Source organism: Perissodus microlepis, chromosome 20 (assembly GCF_051167445.1).
Source record: "Perissodus microlepis isolate ML-2025 ecotype Zambia chromosome 20, ASM5116744v1, whole genome shotgun sequence".
Classification (NCBI taxonomy): domain Eukaryota; kingdom Metazoa; phylum Chordata; class Actinopteri; order Cichliformes; family Cichlidae; genus Perissodus; species Perissodus microlepis.
Genome location: NC_140480.1, coordinates 19,590,811 through 19,615,798, shown reverse-complemented (window position 1 = coordinate 19,615,798; position 24,988 = coordinate 19,590,811). Strand labels below are relative to the sequence as shown.

The following is a 24,988-nucleotide window of genomic DNA, read 5'->3' as shown; positions in this document are numbered from 1 at the left end:
ACCTTTAAAGATGCTGTTTTACCAAAATACAGAAGATACGCAGAAGATACGCTGTGAAAGAGTGTGAGAGTCCCCCAGTAAGATTAAACTTTTTGTCTGGTCTCTCACTCAGGACCAAGTTGCCATGGGAGACCCTACCAAGGGGAAGAAGTCCCGGGACAACAGCCCCGGGGATTCCTGGGACACACACAAACCCCTCGACCATGATAAGGTAGCTATTCACGGAGAGTGAAAAGAGTAGAAAAGAGCTATATAAGAACCGTCCATTTACCATTTAAACTAGCCTGCCTGCTATTCCAGTTCATCCTGCTGCCTTCAGTTGTAAGTAGGCCTCCTGGCTTGGTCCTCCGCTGTGCTTTCCCTGTGTCTAGATCTCCTTGTTACAGTCTTCTGGGCTGACATCCTGCCGTGATCTCTCTTCAGCTCTGGTTCCCCATTCAACTTCCATGGTCTGCTACCTACTAGGCTTCATCATTCTTATTCCTTGCCTGCCAGCCCTCCTACCTGCCACAACCCACAAAAAAGAACCCTGCAGCCACGGGTGAAGAGGATGGCCGAATCAAGCCTGCCTCCAGAGACTCCGTAATACAGGCTTCGATGGCAGCCCTCTCCAGCCCGGAGCCTGTTGTACAGCCGACTAGTAGGCAGTGAAGCTCCAGGCAACAATTCAATAGAACAGTCATATGGCCGGTGAGGAGGCAGAGACAGAGCGCGACGTTTGCTGAAAACTGACCTCAGATCATGATACACCTCAGGCACAGACGACAGGTCCAAATCTTCTTGTGTCGATTTGGGTGCACTAGCCGCAGAAGGAGGTAAAGCAGACTGCAGACAGTGTGACAAACAGTGGCTGCTCCAACTCTCTATACGACGGGTGGCCCAGTTGATATGGGGATTGTGGCGCTCGAACCAAGGATAACCCAAGACTACGGGGGAATCAGGGGACGTGAAAACAAGAAACCGGATAAATTCGCGATGATTGCCCGAGAGAATTAATGAGACCGGTTCCATTTCATGGGTGACCGAGGGCAAGGGCTGACCATTGAGGGCAACAACTGAAACAGGGACCTTTAGAAGCCGTGTTTTAATACCGAGGAGATGTACCAGACCGCTGTCAATCAAATTTTGTTCAGCCTCGGAGTCTAAAAGAGCTTGAATAGAGTAGGTCTTGGTGTTATTAGACAAGACAGCGGAGAGCTGCATGCGGGGAACCTGAGACCAAGAAAAGGTGCCACCCACCAGTACCCCCGCAGTTACTGGTGGGCCCCGCCTTTTAACCGAAGCTAGCAGGTAGATACAAAGTGGCCTGACTGAACATAATACAAACATAGCCGCCCCTTAAAATGTCTCTGACGCTCCTTGGGGGTAACGGTGTGTTCACACCGAAAGGGATAGACGGGAGCGAAAACGCCCCAGACGCCCCTAATTTGACGCGTGCACATTCGCACCTCGACGCGTGTCCAACACAAATCAATCGCGTAAGCAGTTTGGTGAGTTTCACCATTTGCTCCAGGAGCTGCGCCTGGACGACCGCGGCTTTCAGCGGTACCACCGTCTTTCCCTCGCCCAGTTTGAGGACCTGCTGTCCTGCGTTGGTCCAAGCATCGCCCGCCTAGACACCAACTACAGAGTGCCTGTCCATCTGCATGCAGTTAGTAAAAGTGTTTAATACGGTAGTCCTTTATTGATACCTGTGCTAATTCAATTCAATTCAATTTTATTTATATAGCGCCAAATCACAACAAAAGTCGCCTCAAGGCGCTTCATAGATACAGAGAAAAACCCAACAATCATATGACCCCCTATGAGCAAGCACTTTGGCGACAGTGGGAAGGAAAAACTCCCTTTTAACAGGAAGAAACCTCCGGCAGAACCAGGCTCAGGGAGGGGCGGCCATCTGCTGCGACCGGTTGGGGTGAGAGAAGGAAGACAGGATAAAAGACATGCTGTGGAAGAGAGACAGAGGTTAATAACAGATATGATTCAATGCAGAGAGGTCTATTAATACATAGTGAGTGAGAAAGGTGACTAATATATGCTAAACCAGGGGTCGGCAACCTGCGGCTCTTTAGGCCTTATTTTGTGGCTCCAGGTGGTTTGGGAAAATAAATTAGAAGTATTTAGCTGAAGTGTATTTTATTTGTGTTTAGTTCTTTTTTTAACTTGTAGTTCTAAATTGGAAGATTATTGTGATTTTGAAATATAAAAATAAAATTATATCTTATTATTTTTTCATCGCTCAAAATAAGTGTCACACTCGCGGAAGCCGGTGTACCCGCCGAAACGCCGTGCATTTATCAAGACTTTCGACCCCGGGTAGGCCAATTATGGATCTTCGGATCCACATTATGTCGGCAGCTATTCTCCACCGTGAACTATGTTAAAAACAAACACCGCTCACGCCTCACAGACAACAGCTTACAGTCCTGCGTAAAGATGAAAGTGACTTCGTACCACGGCAGACCCGCTGCTTTTCAGCATCTCTTTATTGACCACTTTTCACACTCGGTTGCTGTACGCATACAGCCGGCTGTAGCTTTTCAGCTCATAGCTTGACAACACAACAGCAGAGAGAGCACAGACGTTAAGGCGGCAAGGCGTGATTGCGGGTGCCGCTCAGGTGCGTCCGACTCCCATGCAGCGGCACTGCAGACCACGCCCCGCCACACACATTAACGTGGTAAAATACATATTTAGGCGGAATTTTGCAAATATCTATTTTTCATCTTTTAGCAGCATAGTGCTTTTTTTCCAATTACTTTTTAAAAGTCAGGTCAAGGCTCCAAAAGCCCAAAGGCGATATAAGGGTGGCAGCTCAGAACAGTTTTTGTTTGCTACATGGATCATTTTAGTTCAGCTGGGTGTCTTTCCTTTTGTTATATTTCTTTAAGAGTTCAAAATGTGTTAATTACAGAAATAAAATGTCATTTTCTCTGTAGCACTTCATGGATTTCATAAGCAACACACCTTAGTTACTCTGTGGATTCTTTTAAAAAGCAGTTAAAAACTTTTCTGTTCAAACAAGCCTTTTGTTGATCTACATATTTTATATTCTTTATATTATTTACATTTGATCTTTTAAATTGTGTATAATTTCTATTAATTGTATTGTTTATTTTAATATTTGTGTACAGCGCTTTGTTACTGCCTGTCTGTGAAAAGCGCTTAATAAATAAACTTTACTTACTTACTTTAGTTGTTCACACAAAGCATAAAGGTAAAAAAAAAACAACATATACAGTGTTATCTTCATTTTAGATTTCAAAAAGTATTTGCGGCTCCCAGTGTTTTCTTTTGCGTGGAAACCGGGTCCAAATGGCTCTTTGGGTGTTAAAGGTTGCAGACCCCTGTGCTAAACTATCGTTTATACACTGCTAACATGGATGTGCTATGCTAACAGTGAATGCCGTTGGTGTTTACTGATAGCAAACTGTGGTATGGAGACGACTGTTTATAATATTCCTAGTGATACTCGAAAGGTCTCATCAAGTCCCGATTTAATTCGATTTATGCTGTTATCAGTGTTTGCATTGATAGCATGGCTGTGGTGTCATATCAATGTATGCTCTCGGTGTTTGCTGATATCAAACTGGTATGAGGACCACTGTGGGTTAATCTTTGTAGTGATACTCACTCCTTTTTTTTATTTAGACCTGGTTTAATTCTGGTATAGTTGAATATTTGTATATAATACCCGCAGCTGTCAGACTCTATAACAGGGGTCACCAGCCTTTCTTAAAACTGAGAGCTAGATAAAACTGTGAACAGTTTGGTTCATCTTTAGTTATATGGTTCTATCTAGCATATTCTATCTTGATAAGCTGTTTTATCACAGGTTAATTTTTCAAAAATATTAACAATGATTTAAGCAAGGAAAGGGCTACATGTCAACATACAACTCTTTATTTCTATTAATGCCTTACTTCATTCCTACCTGATTGCATGTCTAGGAATTATGAGTGATTGGCTCACTGTAGTGGTAAAAGTTGCTACCAATCAAATTATATGTTAAAGTTAAAACAAAACACAACTGACTGTTTTAAATTATATCTAATATGTATTATGTTACAAAATGTTTTATGTAAGATTTATGTTTTGTAATTTAAATCTGACATCACAAAAGTATTTTGGAATTTGAATAATGTATTTTGTAACTGCAGTACACATAATACTAATTTTGAACAATTTTGTCCAGGTCCCTTGCCACCGGGGACTCCTTCAGGACCATCGCATTCAGTTTCAGAGTCGGTGTGCCAGATCATGCCCCAGGTGGCGACGGCCATCTGGGACTGTCTAGTGGACGACTTCATGGCTGTGCCTTCACCTGGAGACTGGCGGTCCATCACAGAGGGATTCCAGGAGCGCTGGAACTTCCCTCTCTGCTGTTGAGCTCTGGATGGGAAGCACGTCCAGACAAAGGCCCATATATCATATAGGAGACACACACATTGATATACACTAAATATTTATTTCATTTCTTTTTTTGTGGTGCCCAAATTTATGCACCTGCTTGATTTTGTTTAAACAATTATTGCACACTTTTTGTAAATCCAGTAAACTTCTTTTCACTTCTCAAATATCACTGTGTGTCTCTCCTGTATGATATTTAACTGACAATTTTTTATTGTAACAACCAACGATTTATACAGGAAAATAATGGCTATTAACAAGGTTGCCCAAACCTTTGCATCCCACTGTATTAGTATGTTTTGTCATTAGTATAATATGAAATAAATTCTACATGTGTCAAGTCGTGTGCCAACATTTGCTGTGTAGTAGAACTGAGACATTAGTCATTATAAAAATTTATTTGAAATAATATTAAAATTCTCAAACAGAAAAACATTAAACATAAATATATAAAATATAAGTATTTACAGAGAGACAGGAATAAAAAGGACCCAGCTGCTCTCCAGAGCAGGAACAAGGCTGAGGAGGAAACGATCCAATGGAGACTGGTGTGGCCTCTTCAGGGACTCCAGGATGGCCAGCTCCACCGCCGATGGACCCTCATCTGCGTCGGAGCTGTCCTCCTCTGTGGGCCTGTAAAACACAGCACAAAACAAAAATAGATGAGAAGGCTGCTACTAGATTTTAATTTTCAACATTGAAAAAAAAAACAGGATATAATCAGGTTGTAGATATTTAGTAAAGGTGATCACAAGGGAATCCCACCGAGTAAAAAGCTATCAGTGCTTGCTGTACATACCTGTGGGTGCAGCAGCAGGAGCTCAGGGACTGGGGAGCAAGGAGAAGCAACAGGGGATACTCTGCTGCAGAATCAGTTGGTTCTATCAAGACTGTATTAAATGTTAACAGGTTGAATACAATAATCATAGAGAAAGTATATACAGTGGTCCCTCATTTATTGCAGCAGGGGTTCTCAGAATAACTAGCCCCTTGCCACGCACTTTATACACTTTTTCCCCACACACATGAACATTGGTCACAGTTCTCACAAGTTGATTCTCAAAGTGCAAACCTTTGTAGATTGCAAAACGTAAAAGTATTATTATGCCGCGTTTTGTCTTCATCTGCCTGCCACTTTCGTGCGCCTTTTTCCCTCACAGTCCATGTACATGTCAACATATCTCACAGTGTCCATATCACACTGGTTCGTAGGGAAATGATCCTTTGTTGAAAATCCTCCTGCTGTACTGTGTTGAGCAGAAAAAAAATGATAGTGTGCAAAATGTGAGGCTGTTATCCAAGCCAAGTGTATGAAACACACATTCAGTTTCATAATAAGACAATGGTAATCATAAACAAATGAGACCTGGCAAAGCTGAATGTATCCCATCAGTGTGTGACCAGCATCTTCCCTTAGTTAAAACTGAACTGAACCTGATGCATCTGGTTTCATTACAGGAAAAAGGAGTCAGAGAAATGTAATGTAAAACAAGTATTTAGGAATGTAATTCAAACATGAAGACCAGGTATGTTCTCATGGATATTAACCAGATTACCCATCATAAAGATTCCTGTGGTTTATATACAACATCCACTGACTGAAATGAAGGGTAATGCTTAATGTCAATGTCCGTGACTGTATGAAAACTAATAGAAACATACCTTTATCCAGTGGCATTCTGTTAAGACGAACAGTGAAAGCAGTGCTTGTCTTATCAAGTCTAATAATAGAGATAAATTCAAACATTTAAAGTAAAGTGTTCTCTCTCCTTTCTTCTCAGTCAGTGCTGTCATAAAGCTCCTCGACTGTTTCCATTCTTTACATTACTGCCATCTCGTGGCTGCAGTCATGACTAACTCACTACCCTGGTGGGCAAAACATTACTAAACATTATTATTAATCCTGTAGGACAAAAGTGTTGTTTTTTTTTCACTTGTCTGGAAAAGGGTTCTAGTAATACAAACTCTGACAGAGAGGCTCGGACCATGTCTGGTTCAAAAAAACAGGACCAGACCCAGGTGCAGGCTCAGACAGCGCTTTCAGATTACCATCTATGAGAAATCACTAGCTTGACTCAATGTAAAATGCTTAACTCCTTAACACTGAGTGTAGCATATTTGAGACATACAGTTTTTTGAGAGTTTGTGAGACTTTGATGTCATCAGTATGATTTCTTTCCCCCATGACATGTCCTTGTCTAGGGGCAAAGGAGGGCAACACAATGGTAAGTAAGGGTGTCCCCACCAAAACTGAAAGCATAAAATCAAGGGTGAGCAAAGGTAAAAACAAACAAACAAACAAACAAAAAAACCAAAACAAAACAAGGTATTCCAAAGAAATGCTACCTAAGCCCTGCGTGAAACAAAAACCAAAAGACAAGCACTACGCCTTGTGATGTTACGTCTGACACTGAAGACCCGAGGCCTGTGTCGAGTGCAAATGAAGCTCGTGTCCAGGCCCGCATCAGTCTTCAGAATATCATGTGACCAAAGATCAACGGGGGGGGGGGGGGGGGGGGGGGCGCGTTAACGGTTAATGTGAACTGGATCTGAGGTGATTCTGAGGATTATAACGACCAGATTGGAGCCACCAAATACTATCAGGAGTTAAGGAGCATTTTGAAACACTATCACAAATCTTAATTCAGTCTGGTAGTTAGGGGTGTGTATGTATATTTATATTGTATATATATATATGGAGGACCTCATGTAGGTAATCTGCTACTGACATCATTACGGTTACATATCCACTGGTATTTAGCCCACATTTGGCTGCTGTACATCGAATGACCAGCAGATGTCAGTACTTCCAAACGAGCTGTTTAACTGAGCTTTGTGTGATCTGCCTTTTAATGAAGTAATTAACCGGGAAGATTCGACACATTCATGGGGCTTCATCACACCATCACTAACTACACCTCCCTAATTTAATTAACAAGAGAAAACATACAAAAAATAAATACCTTCTTCTTCAGAAGGGGTGGACAAGACTACTTACAACATCATCAAAAACAGCCCAAAACAGCTCCCCAATCAGAAGGAGGACCTGTAGAGACTCTTAAAGGCACAGAACACAGTAGAGGCATACTCACACACTCATTTAAAATGTGACCAGGGCTGTAACACCCTAGAAAAAAGTAAATAAAATTGCACAATACCTTTTTTTTTTAGCAATTATAAAAAACAAAAAAAACAAAAACAGATGTAACAAATCTGATTTAAATTTAACGTAATATATGGAAATCAAAATGTAAATTTTGAACCAAGTAAGTTCCAGTGATCCATGTCATTAGTCTGCTTGTCTGCAGCAAAGTGTTTGCAGGCTTTCTTGTTCATCATCTTTAGAAGAGGCTTCTTTCTGGGACGACAGCCATGCGATGCAGTGTGTGGTGTATGGTCTGTGCACTGACAGACTGACACCCTACTCTTCAACCTCTGCAGTGAGGTGGCTGTGGCTCAGTTGGTAGAGCTACTACCTGGAAGGTTGGTGGTTTCATCCTTGGCTTCCCCAGTCTGCATGCCAAGTATCCTTGGGCAAGATACTAACCCCAAGTTGCTCTCTGATGCGTCCATCAGAGTGTGAATGTGTGTGAATGCTGGTTAGATTGCCATTAAATATAGAAGGAACTGCTTGTATGAGTGGGTAAATGAGGCATGTTGTATACAGCGCTTTGAGTACTCCATGAGAGTAGAAAAGCGCTATATAAGAATCAGTCCATTTACCATTTAATACTGGCAGCACTATCTATTTTCAAAAGACAACCTCTGGATATGACACTGAGCACGTGCACTCAGCTTCTCTGGTCGACCATGGCAAGGCCTGTCCTGAGTGGATCCTGTTTCAGGGTGTTGGGAATCTTCTTATAGCCTAGGCCATCTTTATGTAACAACAACAAGTCTTTTTTTCAGATCCTCAGAGAAATCTTTACCATGATGTGCCAGGTTAAACTTCCAGTGACCAGTATGAGACAGTGTGTGAACAATAACACCAAATTTAACACACCTCCTCTCCATTCACACCTGAGATCTTGTTATGCTAACGCGTTATTGTTTTCTATATTGTCCTCTGTTGTCCATTCTTGTTGTCATTGTTTGCTCTAATATGATGTGATCACTGTTTTTGTCCTTGTCTCTATATACAAGGTCTATAAATAGTGTCTCTGTATGTTGCTATTAACTTGTGTGTAACATCAACCTGCCAGAGGGTCTACATGTGGAAATTAGCCTAAGGCTATAATCTGGCATATTTACATTTGTTAAAATGTTCATTAATAGGTATTGTCCCTCTTTCTAATAAAAAAGGAAATATAATATAACGAGTCACATGACACTGGAGAGGAAAAATGGCAAACTGGGCACAATTTGGACCTTTTCACTTAGGGGTGTACTCACTTTTTTGCCAGGGGTTTAGACATTAATGTCTGTGTTGAGTTATTTAGAGGGGACATCAAATTTACACTGTTACCAGAATCAAACTCTTGTAAGGTTCCCTCAGACAGCCAGGTTGAAGGAACCTGTTGCTGAAACTGCTTTTGTCCAGTGTGTTATGGAGGAGGTCATTGTTATACAAGCTGAACACTGATTACTTTACATTATATCCGTGTCATAGCTTCAGTGATGTCACATGAACGGATATGATAAAATATTTACAAAAATGTGTATGATGCTGTAAAATAGTTGTGTTTATCTACATTTCACACAGCAGACTTGGGTTTGAAATTTCCACGTTCATTTTTCTCATTTCAGTTTTTTTGGCCTTTATTGATAACAAAGAGCTGACAGGAGAGCAGAGGGAGAGACAGGAGAGACAGTCGCTCTCAGCCACATGGCTCATCGCAGCGAGCTAAATTAACGCCTATATCTGTTTGTTTATAAAGATTTAATTTGAGTTCAGTTCAGTGATTCGTTATTATGGTATGATTTTAAAAAGTTTAGACAAAAACATAATACAACAATAAATATTTTGAATAAATAAATGTAGCCAGAGAGAGAGAGAGAGAGATAAATCTGAAACCCTTTAAAAATATTTTGCTCAGTGAAACACTGAAAAAAACTTTTATTGTGCTCTTCAAGTATAGCAATGTTTCTGTGACCACTTCTTACTGCTGCAGATGTGTGAGACGTCTGTTGGTCACACACATGTCCACTGTGTAAAATGTCACAAACATAAATCGTCTTCCACTCACAAAAACAGCTCCCTCATGACCATGAAAATCAAATCAAACAGGCGGCCTGGGAAGAGATGGGACCGAATATCGTTATCTGTCAGTGACGCAGGTTACAAGGAGAATGCGCTCCCTCCATGTCTTATCAGGCCGACTGTGAACAACTGTTACTGTGTTATGATGTCAAAAGGTCACAAACACCCTCCTATCTGAAAAAAGAAGCGTACTTGCTAGCACCTGCTGTAGTAACAATACAGTTCTCTGAATTTAACAATATTTAATAGATTGTGAGCACTGACAGAATTAAAAACTATAGCCACTCCAGCACATACCATGATACATTTTCAAGCTAAATGTTGCATAACCGAGGTTTATTTATTATTAGATACTACAAATATTGATATAGTTGTTGAATTGTTTAATAAATAATACTATTTTACTTTACTTCTATTACTGTTTGTATCAGACTGTGTTTGGAACAGTTTCCATGAGCCAAGCACACAAAAAACTGTCAAACCTGTAAATGATTAAAATGTTTGAAGATGTTTGTTCTGCACCATCTGCAGGTCAGCAAGTTCACTGAAGCACTGACCATGGTAACTAAATCCATCCACTCTCTTCCACTTACCCTTCTGTGGAGACACGGGGGGGGCAAAATATTTGCTACTGTAGCCTTTTCTCACACACGCACTGAAACATGTTTCTAAGAAGGCAGTGCCAAACTGAATTAGTTGTATCAAATACAGGGTTACAGTTGAGAGCACACCATCAGCAAATAAATGCATGAGCGATTCAACAGCTACATTTATGCCGAATTTGCTGAATAAATAGTCCAATCAGCAAATTTCCTCTAAGATTAAACTTGTCTATGGTGAGCTTAGTCCAAGACAAAAGCTGTCCAACATGGAGTGGCTGTAGCTCAGGAGTAGGGCAGAAGGTTGGTGGTTCGATTCCTGGCTGCTCCAGGCTTGCCAAATATCTTTGGGTAGGATACTAACCCTGGAGTTGCTCTCTCATCATGTGTAATTGGTAGCATTTGTGAAGTAGTAAGTGTTGGAGTGAATTAGACGAGTCATTTAAAGCACTTTGAGTGCTCAGAACAGGAAAATGAACCAGTCCATTTACCAACATAAAGGAATAGCTGTGTGCTTAATCCAAATGTGTTATAATACATAAATGAAATAAATACTGAAGTCAGTTTTATTCACATAGTGCCAAATCACAACAGCTGTCGCCTCAAGGCCCTTTATATTGTAAAGACCCTACAATAATAGAGAGAAAGCCCCAACAATCAAACAACCCCTGGCAACAATGTGCAGGCTGACTCAAACATTGGTTTATTCATCGTAAACTAAGGCAGCTTCAGTTAGTGATGGTCCAGTTGGTGCAAGACCAGGTCAGATATTTCCTCCACAGGTTCTCTCTGGGATAATTCTCTTTTAGGGAAAACACCAGGACTTCTAGGCAGAGGAGAAAACAAGTAGGTTGCAGGGACTGAGAAAAACAGGATGATGGGCCATTTGAAGCTGAAGCTTTAGCGTGGTGCTTTGGAGGCACTGTGTTGAGGCTTTGTTTGTCTGGCTAGAGTCAAGTGATCAGTGACGTCTGAAGCTTCATTCGGTTCATCACTATTTCAATACCTGATTCAATGGTTTCTAAGGGACTGAAGTGTTTGCAGGATTTGTAGTTTGATTTTGTGTGTGAGAGAGAGTGAACCAGTGTGTGACATAAAAAGACATAGAGCCAACCAACAACTCCAGCCCAGGTCAAAAACATACACAAGAAATACACTAAATAATATATTATATATTGGTGTATGTCCACTGGTTAATTACAAAAGCAAGCATACGCCCAACCTATTGTAAGAGTTTGTTGTCCGTGTAGGTTCTCAGGGCTGACCTGTTTAAGTTTCTTGAAGACGTTTCATCTGAGAAGCGTCTTCAGAGTTAATGGTGGAGAGTCCCAGATTATAGGATAAGAGTGTGTTGTACATTATTATTTACAATGTTTGTTTTTAATCTATGATGTTTACAAACGTCAAGAAGTCACAAATAAAGAGAGACCAGACCATGTTTAAACAAGGAAAGTTTATTCATGTAAATGACGTATCAAGCAAATAGATATAACAACTTTACACAAAAAAAAAACATGTTCAAAGCACCACAACTGTAGCCCGATATCACACAAAACTGCCACATGACATTAAACAGAAGCTGTCAGTTCAGCTCTGCAGAGTGAATAATCATAACCAAGCAGTTCATTTCATGTAACAGAGTCAAACTGCACTTCATATTTTTGGTAACCAGATGGCACCAAAGAGGACTGCGTTAAGAAACTTCAAGTGATAAACCTTTCAGTGCTAAAGAAAGTTTCATTTGACCAACACTAACAGGATCAGAATTTCTACGTGACAAGCTGGTTTCACTAACATGGTTAATTCAACGCTCGGGTAGTAGTAACAAAGGGCGGGAATCCAGAAGGGAGGTTCTAGAAGTGCAGCCTTCTGTCGGGATGATGGGAGGAAGATGGGATAAAAGACAAACTGTAGAAGAGACCCAGAGATTAATAATAATTAATTCAGGTCACCTGATCCAGCCCTAACTATACACTTTATGAAAAAGGAAAGTTTGAAGCCTAATTTTGAAAGTAGAGAGGATGTCTGTCTCTTAAACTGGGAGCTGGTTCCATAGAGGAGGTACCTGAAAGCCAAAGGCTCTCCCAACCAATCTATTTAAATTTCATATGAACAACAAGTAAACCTGCAGTTGCTGCTATAAGGTCTTTAAGATAAGATGGAGCCTGATTATTCAAGACTTTACATTGGAAGAAAGGATTTTAAATTTAACAGGAATCCAATGAACAGAAGCCAATATCAGAGAAATATCTCTTTCTAGTCCCTGTCAGGACTCTTGCTGCAGCATTTTGGATTAACTGAATGCTTTCCAGGGAGTTTTTAGGACATCCTGATAATAATAAATTACAGTAGTCCAGCCTGGAAGCAATAAATGCATGAACTAGTTTTTTAACATCACTCACATCACAGACAGGATGTTTCTAATTTTAGAGATTGATGGAAACGTGCTAGAACACTTATGCAGTAGTTGAATTCTGTAAGTCTGTTGCGCCATACCACATATGCTTAACCAGCTAAACACAGCACACACACACCTGTCATATGCATATTGGGGTGGCTGGCTTCCCCTAGTCTGCATGCCAAAAACCCCAAATTGCGCTGCGCTGCGGAGTTTGAATGTTAGTTAGAAAGCACTAAGAAAATGTGCTTGTGCGAATGGGTGAATGCACAAGTTCTGTAAAGTGCTTTGAGAGTAGAAAAGCGCTATATAAGAACCAGTCCGTTTACCATATGCACGTTCACCACCACTAGTTTATCTGTTTAAACAACTCCTTATATGAGGAGGGATTCCTTTTGTTGTGTCTTATAAGGGGGACACAATAAGAGGGTGTAAGTGTATAAAGAGGGATGCACAGACTTCCTCGATTTGGTTTCTGCATTCACAGTGTTACTGGAGGCCAGGGTAATGCCATCAGAGTAAGAATCTGGTTAGACACCATGTTTCTAAAGTTTGTACGGCTAACTACAATAGCCTGAGTTTGATCTGAATTTACAAGCAGAAAGTTAGCGGCCATTTATGGTATTCCTGCAGTTTAACTAATTGGTGTGTGTTATCTGGCTTCATGGATAGATAGAGCTGGATGTCATCTGCATAGCAGTGAAAATGTATGCTATGCCTTCTGATGATACTGCCTAAGGGAAGCATGTATAATGTAAACAGAATTGGTCCTAGCACTGAACCCTGTGGAACTCCATAATTAACGTTTGTATCATGTAAATGGGGAGTATTTGCATGAACAAATTTAAGCATATTACACACATGTGATAATAAAATATCTTTAAATAATGTTAAGTGTTTTATTCTTACAGTTTTATAGCATGCTTTTATTGTGACGTTTGTTTGACTTGTTTCCCGTGTCGTGCCAAGGTAGGTATCCTCGACAGCATGTGGTTCCCCTGTGTCAGCACTGGGCTCTCCAAATCACAACACTTCTTATAATGACTTATAATGACTCCTGAAACTTTGGATGTTTTAGCCCTTTAAACAGTAAAGTTACAGGAGGATACAAATAATTAACGGGCAAAATGTCATCGATTTGTTGAAATAATCCAGTCCAATAACACATGAGAAGAATACATGTATCATTTTCTGTTTGTAACCCACAAACTGAATGGCAATGTGACAACACTCAAACCTTATAGTAGGGGCTGAATAAAAGTGAAGCCCTGAAATGTGCACTATTACAAAAATCGTTCCTTGGTTGAGAAAAAATAACCTGTCAACACTCTGATGGTAGCAGGCATATCATTGTCTACAATGAAGAGAGGTTTAATGAATGCTGACAACAAGGTGCAAACTGCTGATTACACTCAGTTTGAGGAAGGCCAGAGTAGAAGAAAACATCTAAAAGAGCCTCTGGAGAGAGATGAAACCAAGGATAACTCATACCAAAATACTGGGGAGATGAGTATTGTCAAGGAAAGGAAATGGCTCCTAATCTGAAGGACAAACATCAACTATCATAAATGGTGGTGGGAGTATTATGGCATGTGTAGTTGAGGGTTCTGCACTCTTCCGGATACAGTGCTCCGATGTTGTTCCTGGAATCTGCAGGAGGCACTCTTAAGAGTTCTAGCTCCTGACACTCCTGTGCAGATAGAACACCTGGTTATAACTTCAGCTTGGCCTCAAAGAAAGCACACTTTGTTTAATCACAAATCTATCAGTAAGACTTGCAGCTCTTTATTTATCCACAGAGGCCCGAGATGACCTTCAGGGCTTTTGGTGATAACTGTAGCTATGTCAAAGTAAAATGAGCCAGCAGCTTAAGATTACTCTGAAACTGGAGGTTGTGTCAAGTTCTGATTAGAATTATATGAACGTAAAATGTCGTGAGATTTGAAAATACTCTGTTGTAACACCTGAAATCACTTTTACAGCCAAACAATGTAAAACATAACAGAGCACCAAAGATGAATAAGGTTTAGTATTTATTATAGTTACGTGCTCATTGTGAAATAAATAATGAATGCATTTAAAGACATTTACACAAAATATGTTCATAAACAATAAACACACACAGTGGATAAAATTGGTCTTTTACCCAAACAAATATTAAAGCTAGTCAAGAGTGTCGAGTGCCATCGAAATAAGTGTGAACTACAAATGACTCCACAGAAGGTGGCGTATATAACAAAGTGTTCGGATTCTGATGATGAGTACATAAAAAAGCTTATAAGAACTATTAACTACGGTATAGTGGCTGACATGTTTCTTAACAGACACCACACCAAGAGACGAGCACAGACAGAAGAATAGTGAAGAATCGGGCAGCTGAAGATATTTTCATGGGTTAGAGCAGATGTGGGTGAGTTAGGTCTACTGTAAGTAAAGAAGAAAAAGCATTTATCTAGGATGAGGTAACATCTCAAAATAGATTTTAAAAAATCTAAGATTTTTGTGCATTTATGAGTAGATCACTTCTGTTTCTGTTATTTGTTTCTTGTAAATTTGTGTTTCTCTCCCCACAAATGTTATTTCCATTAGCTGCACAGATCACATTAACGTGAAGATATATGAAGGCCTATAATGATAAGTACATAAAGGAGTAACTTCTTCCTGAACATTACTTATTCACCAAATTACTGGTGGCCTGTCTGAGGTTAGAGCTAACTTTTGTTTTAATCTAAATCAACTTTTTTCTTTTTTTAAATCAGTGTAACAAGCAACCAAATATTCTCCATGAAGGGGCTAGGGGTTAACCAAACACTGTCCTTAACCATACATGGATTGCTGTTTATTGTGGTGTTACTGGAAGTTTGCTGTCTGAATACATTTCTAAAGTTTCTGAGGTGACCTTTTATCTATGAACATATAAGAGGTCTGGGTCGCTGCACATACTCAAACACATACACTGTTTGATTGTTTTTATACCAGAAGACTTCTGTGAGTTGGTAAAACTGTTGGAGAATTCGAGGAATAAATATTATCTTCAAACCCATAATTCTTTAAAGTGCGCTCTTATTGGCTGCAGTCGGCTGACTTGTTGTTTCATATGCAGTCATCCTCCTGAGTGACCGTGAAACTTTGACTTTGTGCCGAAGCGAATGCTGCCAATTCCTTCTGTATGCTTCCCTCTTAGGACTGCTCGGAGGCCCCAGGTACTGTAAAAGTTTTTTCTGAAATACTTCTTGGAACTGCAAGACACAGATAAGAATAAAGAGTTCATTAAACAATGAGGAGCTTAAGGCCTCCAGTACAGCTGTTAGTTTGTGTTACGTGGTCACTGTTGCTGATATTCTGTTGCTTCACACAAATTGTGCTGGATCACCACAATACCAGAGAATTTCCCCAGCTTGGCAATACTATTGCAGAATTACAAATCCAGGAATATAAGTATTCATCTCATAAGGCCAAAGCTCATAAAGCGCTATACAAATACAGGCCATTTACCATTTATAAGTCTTTAGTGGCTGTAGTGCCAACTGGTTGTTTTCCTCTTTCATGACAGTGAAACTTTCTGCTAAAGTGAATGCTGCCTTTTTCTTTGTGGCTTTTGTGGTTTTGGATTCAATAAAATGAAACTTTTTTGTCTGTGGCCAGTTGAAACCATGTCTGGATTTACTTGTTAGGCATGTCTTTAATAGTGACAGGTGTGTTAGAGGAAAACCACACAATAAAACAAATACAACTCCCAATCCTGATTTTCTGGCTAAGTGTTGATATATTTATTAAATGGTAATATTGAGTCTGTCCAACATTCAGTAGGTATATGGACATATTCCTGCATTCTTATACAAAACACACTTATTTGAAAAAGAAGGAAAGTGTTTTTCACAGCTCTGAAATAAACATATTTTTTCACCATCTTTAGATATTTAATCAAAAATGGAAATAGTTGTGGATCACATGCTTGCAGTACTACCACAGATCACTGAGAGAAGACTAAGTCCACAGTTGGTTTACAAATGTTCTTTGGGATCTAATGTGACCTACTTTGGTAAAGGTCAGCAAGGACTGAGGACACACGCTTGACTGTATTTTATACAATGAGCCAGTTAGGGGTAAGGCCCAGCTTTTTTCTCTTTGATCCAGTATAATCAATCCTCTGATAATCTCAAGGCCAAGTGTGAACTTAAACAGCACAGTGGTGCAGAGTCAGCACTATCACTTCACAGCAAGAAGGTCCTGGATCAAATCCACTGCGTTCTGGCTTCCTCCCACAGTCTGAACACACATGGGGGTTAGGCTAAGTGGTCGTTCTAAACCGACTGTACGTGTGAAGGACACATGATAGGTTCTCTCTCTGTGTCTGGCCTTTGGGGTGTATCCTCATGTTTAGCCATGAGATAAGCTCCCACCTTCTCCCTGTTCTTCTGAACTGGATAAGGTGAAGACAATGGATGGATACAAGGTATATAAACTTATTTAAACAACAGAGATCTTACCAAATTTGGCTGTGTAGTGGCATGTACTGTTGTGGATGGAGAATATGTGGTCTGCTGGCTCCTTGGTTTAGCACAGTACATCTCAAGGTGATGAAGTTCACAACCTGATGACAGGCAACACAGATCCACTATCCCCTTCCCTCTGGACCGAGCGCCATAACCAGACCACAAGCCTTTACCTGCAGAAGAGAGACGTGTCACACACTACGTTCTTCTCTTTCCTTTAACTATCAATAGCTTTACAGTAAAACAAAATCTCCTTTACAGAGTACAGTGGTGCTTAAAATTTACTGTGTCTCCTTATGTGGCCATAACAACTTCCTCCTCTGCAGAAAATAAATGTGCTCGGACAGTTTAGTCATTGTTGAACTGTCGTGGCTGCGGCGCAGGAGGTAGAGCGTGTCTGCTAATCATTAGGTTGGTGGTTTGATCCCTGGCTGCTGCAGTCTGTGTGCCAAAGTATCCCTGGGCAAGATGCTGAACCCCGACTTGTTCCTGATGTGTTCATTTGGGTTTAATTGTCTGTGTGTGTGTTAAATGGATAAACACTTTTCTATATAAGAACGAGTCCATTTATTATTTTATTTTAACATAATGCACTACCCAACTCCGAAAACACATCAGGACACATTCTCAACAGGACAAAAGTCATGTTAATCATCTATACTGATATTAATGGGCGATCGTAGGGGCGATCGTAGGGGCGTAAAGCGCTTTGGGGTCCTTAGGGACTAAGCCAAGTGCTATACAGATACAGGCCATAATGTGTTGGGAACAAAAAGATGCACTGAATTCAAAGACATCCCAAAAACCAAAGTGAAAAATATATGGCGGGCTAGTTCATTTAGCCAAAATTTCATTGTAGCAACTCAAATTGGTACTATCAGAATTAGGTCAGGTGCTTCATCCTCTAGCAACTATATGTATACTCTCACCACACGGGGAAGCTAGGTCCCACTGCACCAGCATAAGAGCTGACAGTCAAGAGTGTTGTTGTCTAAGCTGTAGAGGTCTGTGTGGCCCTCCCATGCTTTCCCAGACCATCACTGACCCACTACTAAACCAGTCATGTGGAACGATGATGCAGGCAGCATTCTCCACAGCTTCTCCAGACCCTTTCACATCTGTCACATGTGCACAGGGTGAATCTGCTCTCATCTGTGAAAAATACAATTCTGGTATTCTATGGCCAACCCCAGGGGTACCCAGCTGTGAGCACAGGGCCCACTAGAGGATGGTGGCTCTCAGGCCCATTAAATCTGTCTCTGTTTTGTCACTTACCAGTGGCCTGTTGGCCTGCTCTTTGTAGAGCTGACAGTGCTCTTTCTATTCCTGCTTGCACGAAGGAGCTGATACCAGTCCTGCAAATGGTTTAAAGACCATTCTGTACCCCTGTCCAGCTCTGCTAGAGTAAATGCCCATCTCATAGAATTTCTTCTGTGTGCTTTACACTGTTCTGGGAGAGACACATCAAACCTTCTGGTTTGATGCAAGAGACCACGTTACCTGGATCCAACAGTGCAACCTCTGTTGGTGCCAGGTATTACCTCACGCTACCAGTGGTGACAATGACCTAGCCAAAGGCATAACAGTCAGAAAAGATGAGGAGGAAAAATGTCAGTGGCCTGAAACCATTCGTGTTTGGGGACTTGTCTTATTGCTGCACCTTTGAGCACCTTTTGTTAATTTCATTAACACCAAAGCAGCTGAAACCAATAAAAAACCCTCTGCTACCTGACTGACCACATCAACATCCTAGAAGTTTAAATGACTTATGCTCTGATTAATTCCTTCCTGGTGTTTTACTGATGCCATTTAAGAAGTGCATTTAAAATCACCAGGATTTATCCTCTGGAGCACAGACATGAAATCTACAGATGATTTCAAATAATAATTGATACTATTTATCTTCACACGGCTGATTTAAAACCTCTTTCAGTGTTACTTCTAATGTTTCTTTTCTTCAAGAGACCTTTGACTGTCTCTAGCTTGGTGAATATGGTAAACATTACTTTCAAGATGTAGTCATGTTTAGTACTGGCATTGTGAACATTTATCGCGCTGTTTTTGGCATAAACAAAACATGAAACATGCAAAAGTATCTAGCACAATCACGATATAGGCCAAAGAACACAGTGCTTCTGAAAGAGCATATCTGCAGCTGCTTCTGCTCCCTCTCTGTACCTTTTTATTGCTCTCAGATAACACTGTTTTAACAATAAGACTATCACACAGAAGCACAGTGTCCTGGTGAGTATGCTGCTATTTTGATGCACTGCCACCAGCCTGATAGCAGATGCAGAGGGTTGCCTTGGTTAGAAGAGAGCAAAGGTAACCAGGTGAAAAGTCCAGTGGGTAACTGCATTGGTACGAGTACTGTGCAGTGGAAGTAATTAAAGTTTAATCGGATTTAGTTTTAAATCCTCATTATAGGGAGAATAACAGTGTGTTTAGCTATTATCAAACCTTTAATACATATAATAAATCTGTAGTTATAGTGGCACCATTCAAAATATTGGTAATTTGTTGTTTAATTTAGTATCTCATCTTAGCAGCTTTCAAAACATGAATGAACAAACAGGTGAAAAAACTTCAAAAAAGGAAACTAAGCACATTGGCGCACTTGTGTCCGTGCATCGTTACAGATTTACACCTGGGGCTTTTAGTTTAAAAAAAAAAAGTTAAGCTGCTACTCCTCAGTTTGACTAATGACTAAAGTAAGTTGAATAATGTGGGCCCATCCTGCTGCTTGATGCATCAAACTCACAGTAAAGCCACAGCTTGTACTTGAGGCAGACTCACGTAAATAGATTCCACGGTCCCCACAGACAAACATGAGGTCACTGAGCAGGTCAGAGCCACATCGGACTTTAGCTGTCTCTGCGCACAGTGGCCAGCTTACCAGACAAATGCTGGAGTAAAACATGCAGATCTGCACACACAGCACCTGAAGACAAGAAGAAAACCAGAATACGAGAAAGGTGTTTAGGAAATGCTGCCATTTTTATACATATTCCTCTGTTTTTGACACTCCAAATGTTAAAAAAGTAAATGAAACTGACTGACATGAAGGCGAGGCCTGTTCCGTCAATAGTTTCTGACAAATTAAGCAGATAAAAGATCTGGAATTGATTCTGAATGTTGCCTTTGAATAACCATCCAGCGCAAGTTTCAATATTAGGTCCAAAGAAATCTCAATGCAAATAAAGGAAGACATCGTTAGACTGAAAGTATAATGATGGATATTCAGCAATCTGTTGACATTGCATGAGTGACTTTTGAACCTCTTCAAGCAAGAACGCACTGTGCAGCTTAGTAACACCAAAATGCCCCAAAAAACCACAGAAGACATCTTAAGCAGGTGACTGCAGAACGACTTCACACTGGTCAAGGCAAGAACTCAAACTCAAGACAAACCATCACCCAAGTCTGTAAACAAGACATGGTTTCATGAATTTAAATACAGCCAGCATAGCACAAACATCTTTCTAAATTAAATATTGGCAACAAAGAGGGACAGCACACAATCGTAGTGGAGGCATCTTTGTGCCACTGGCATGGATGGCTGCTGGCTTTTCAGTTAATGAAGAGGCAAACAGACCCACACACAAGCAGCAACTGATGGCAGCTGCAGTAAAGGTCCAGCAGTTCGTCTCAAAGGAAAAATGCATCTGCTGATGTCCACGGGCTTGAGACCTGAAGCAGTCATTGACTGCAAATGATTTTAATTCAAGTATTAAGAACTATCATTATAGTCTAAATGATGTTAGTTTGCCCTGTTACTTTTGACTCTCTGAAAATGGGCAGTATGTATGAAAATGCATTAATGGGTTAAACCTGTTGAATTAAAGCAGCAGTACTTCAGCCACATCTTGATTATTTCATTTTAAATCCACTGTGGCAGTGTACACAGGCAAAACTACAAAAAATTGTCCAAATACTTACAGCTGTACATTTATTTATGATCTTTTACAACAGAATGGTGTATTAATGGTATTTTTGTTGTACAATAAAGTGATATCCTTAAATATTTTATTAATAGTGAAACATTTGGGCTGTTTTAGGCCATAGTTGAACTGAAACAACAAACATCCTTCCAATCACACTACCCAAACTGTCAGTTTGAATCTGGCCACTGGATTAATTTAACTAAACAAAGACAACAAAACAAATAAGTGGGAACACTATGATCTCTGATATAATCACAACGTCAGCGTAGACATTCTGTACAGTACAGATAGATAACCTTCAGTAACCAACACATATCTTCTGATATTGTTGAGAGTAGACTGCAGAATTAAATGACAGGTTATACTATTGTCTCTAATGTTAAGGGAGCGTTAGGAAATATGACCAGTGGCCTTGGAAAGATAGCTCCCCATTTACTTTTACTTCTCACTTATTTTACTACTTAAATTATGTTATGCACACAGTTTTTTTAACTAAGACTCAGGAAATTAATAACTAGCTAATAATGGATGCCTGGAATGTAGTGCTTCTGCAGACTTCAACATTTAGTTTAGAAAGATCAACTTTTTTTCTTTGTAAAAATAAAAAAATAAATAAAAACAAAAGAAAATAATGACAAGCAACAATGTTTAAAACACCACCTACATACAGTATGTTTCTTTTCTGTCCCACCTAAAAGAAGTGAGGCGAAGCCCTACCTGGAGTGTCTGTGGTCTGGCACGGAGACAGCACAAGGAGCACATCCTTTCTGTGTAGACCAGCTTTGGGAGACCTGCGGTCTTATAAAAGGCAGCAGGAGGGGAGGACTGCGTCAGGGCGGTTGCCTCCCTCCTATCCTCACAGAACCATTTCTGCTTGAAAATGTAGCAGATGACTTGGTTCTGTTGTCCTGAGAGGACGGCTGTTAGAATGACAAACATGATGAAACATGCTCAGGGTGAAATCAACTGCAACACACCAAGGAGTGGAAACTGAGCTGTAAACATAACTCTCTTCCTGTTCATGCCATTTTTGTAAAGTAAAATATGTGCATACATATTTTGTATTTTCTAAGTTTGATTCCCCTTATTGAGATCAAAGAATTCATTCGGCAGTGATGTCATACTGCATTCCATTTATATTATAAATAAAAATAAATGTGTTGAGACAATTCTAACAAGGACTAGACAACCTAATCCTGTTGGTTTTCTCGTTTAGGCCCCCTAGCCTCTGTACCAGTGCCGGTTCCTGGCATATACAGTGTCCCAGTTCAGGGGCCGCATCCCTGAAGGCCGATTACATCACAGCGAGGCAACGAAGGCCAGTCCCAGTCCTCCAAATGTGGCCTCCTTTTCCCAGGTGTGAAGGACAGGTTGGATGAATCCTTCGTGGTCCACCCGATCCCAGGATTCATAGCGCAGCCGTGGTGGTGGAGATTTTTTTTTTTTTTTTTTCAAAAAAATGAATTACCCATCATGGAGCGAGGAGTAAATGTTTAGGTTCTAATAGTGATGTTTCCCAACGTTTCCCTTCTGTCGACTGTGTGGATGTGCTGCTTAATAGCGACATCTGCTGGATGTAAAATTATTGCAAGCATCCTGAACATCGCTCATTTATCCTGACTGATGAGCGGTCCTGTTTATATAAGTGCTAACTGAATGAATGAGAGGTGCATATTAATTTGATTATAACAAATTCATATGACTGATTAATACAGTGTGTCAAATGCAGACTTCAAAAATAGGTTTTGCAAAGACGTATAAATGAAACGCGTGAAATCAAAGTGAAAGTGTTTGGGAAATATAAGCGCTCGTGACAGTGGGAGTGCTGGTGTGTGTGAAGGGTGGAGATCATTGTGTGCTGGGTGATAACCTCACAAACAGCTCCGATGCAAAGGAGTTCAAACACAATTTGAGCCCTGATCGCTGTACAAACAACGACTGCATCCACGTCCGTGTGTATGACACGGCAGCTGTATGGGTCACATAATTTGTCTTATAGCGACGCGCGCACTGATATGGGGCGTCCCTGTTTGTGGTTGATTTTTGAGCCATCACTAAGAACATTAAACCATTTGGCTTCATGCCAGCAAAATTGGTGACATTAGTGATGTTAGTCAGTACTTAATGTGGCTCACGTTCCACTTGATTTGAACTAGTACTTTAAAATGTACTCTGACTAAAAACTGACGGTTCTATGGATATTTAATACCAATAATGTATCCACGAGTATGTGGACATGCTGTGAATACTGCCAGGTTTTCACTCAGCTCAACATTTAACGTTTGTTTTAATGAGAAGACGGTTCAGTCATTGGTTTATTCGCATGAGCCAAACATTTGGCAGTGTACCAACTTTGGCTCTTGTCTTATTTAGTACTAATAATATAAAAAACGGTAAATGTGAAAATACTGCTTGTGCTGTTTGCAAAATACAAAGTATGTGGATGTATTTATAAGTTAAACATGGGTTTTAATCCTGCAACTTACCTGAGATACTGAGAAACCCACTTCTGCACATCATCTGTGGTGTCTTTGAGGGAGAACTGATGGGAACAGAGGCTTTCCACCCCTGATGTCAAACCATGACAAATTCACCAGTGGAATCATGTTTTTACAGTGACATGGTTTCTCAGCCAAATACATTTCACATACCAATGAAAAATCTCAGTAAGACAAATTGGATAAAATAAAGATTCCCACCTTAATTTCTCTCAAACGGTGGCATATCTAGCATACAGTGTCATGGTTGCTAGGTAGCCTTAGCAGCGTGTTGTAGGCTAGACCATCCCATTTAACAGCCACACACTTCCAGCCTTCATGGTCTTCGCAGGACTCAGCCTATGTAGGCACACACTGTGGTTGTATGACTTTTACATATACATGAAGACCTGTGACATTTAAGCCCTTGTTAGATGAGTTCACATATTGGTATATTGTTGAATAACCCTGTCAGCACCAGATAAATCTCTGTGCAGTTCACATAAGTAGATTTTAAATCCTAAGGATCTGGAGACTTGGCAGTGATTCTGCAGGTTGGGAAGAACCAGCGAGTCGGGCAAGATCAGAACAGTGACATCATAACTCTACATGTTAACACGGAATTTTAATTACCCCAACACTGCATAAGTGGTGCCTAAAAGGGTTCAAGCAAATTGAAAGAAAAAATAGGACAGGATGATGCTATGTATTTATTGACTATCTGAATAACTCACCAAGATGACGCCACTGTTCACAGCGGGCCGTCTCTTTGACTTCTGTATGCTGTTTGTTATTTGTTCTTTTTTGTGTTGTCCTGATGTTTACACACTTTTCACAGATGATCGTCAAACTCTTCTGAATCTTAGGCCTCTGCATCACCAAACACCTGATCTTTAGTGGAATTCAGAAAAATCTTCCCCCGCTTTCGCCGGACTTTTCTGACTGCCTACGCCGCTTACCTTTTTCTCCTCCACACAAGAAGCGATCTAGGAGGTAAATGAGGTGGTCTCCGTGTTCGCATCAAGGCTTTTCTAAATTCTCATAATGTGGCCACTCACAGTGCTTTCATGGACACCCTACCACCTTCCCGTGCTCACTGGGATCACTCAAGCCACAGATTGTTCTGTCATCGCTGGATTCACCCTGTTGGACCTCATGCTCCCGTGGACCTGCCGGCTGAGCCTCCACCTGTTCGGAGTTGTGTACGGTCTTCCAGAGGTGGTGTGAACCACAACAACCTTTGTCAACTGAGATATGTTCAAGCCAGCAAAAATGTGACCCCCTCCGGATGGCCCTGCTAAACACAAGATCACTGGCAAATAAAACTTTTGTCTTAAACGACTTTTTTCTCTCATCGGAGTTGGATTACTTTTTCCTGACGGAAGCCTGGCTTCGTCCCGGTGAGTTCTTCTCCTTCTCGGAACTTCTCCCTCCTGACTATGCTTTTATTAGCTCCCCCCGAAT

General features: G+C 40.6%; 1 pseudogene across 1 annotated transcript; it reads right to left on the bottom strand.

Moving 5' to 3' along the window:
* Nucleotides 1-477: 477 nt before the first annotated feature.
* LOC146364425 (uncharacterized) lies at nt 478-22,064 on the bottom strand (annotated as a pseudogene). The gene is made up of 5 exons (XR_014798872.1): nt 21,765-22,064; nt 19,900-20,044; nt 17,098-17,276; nt 15,648-15,846; nt 478-926 (listed from the first exon to the last, which is right to left on the bottom strand). The product of XR_014798872.1 is annotated as an uncharacterized LOC146364425 (transcript).
* Nucleotides 22,065-24,988: the final 2,924 nt, after the last annotated feature.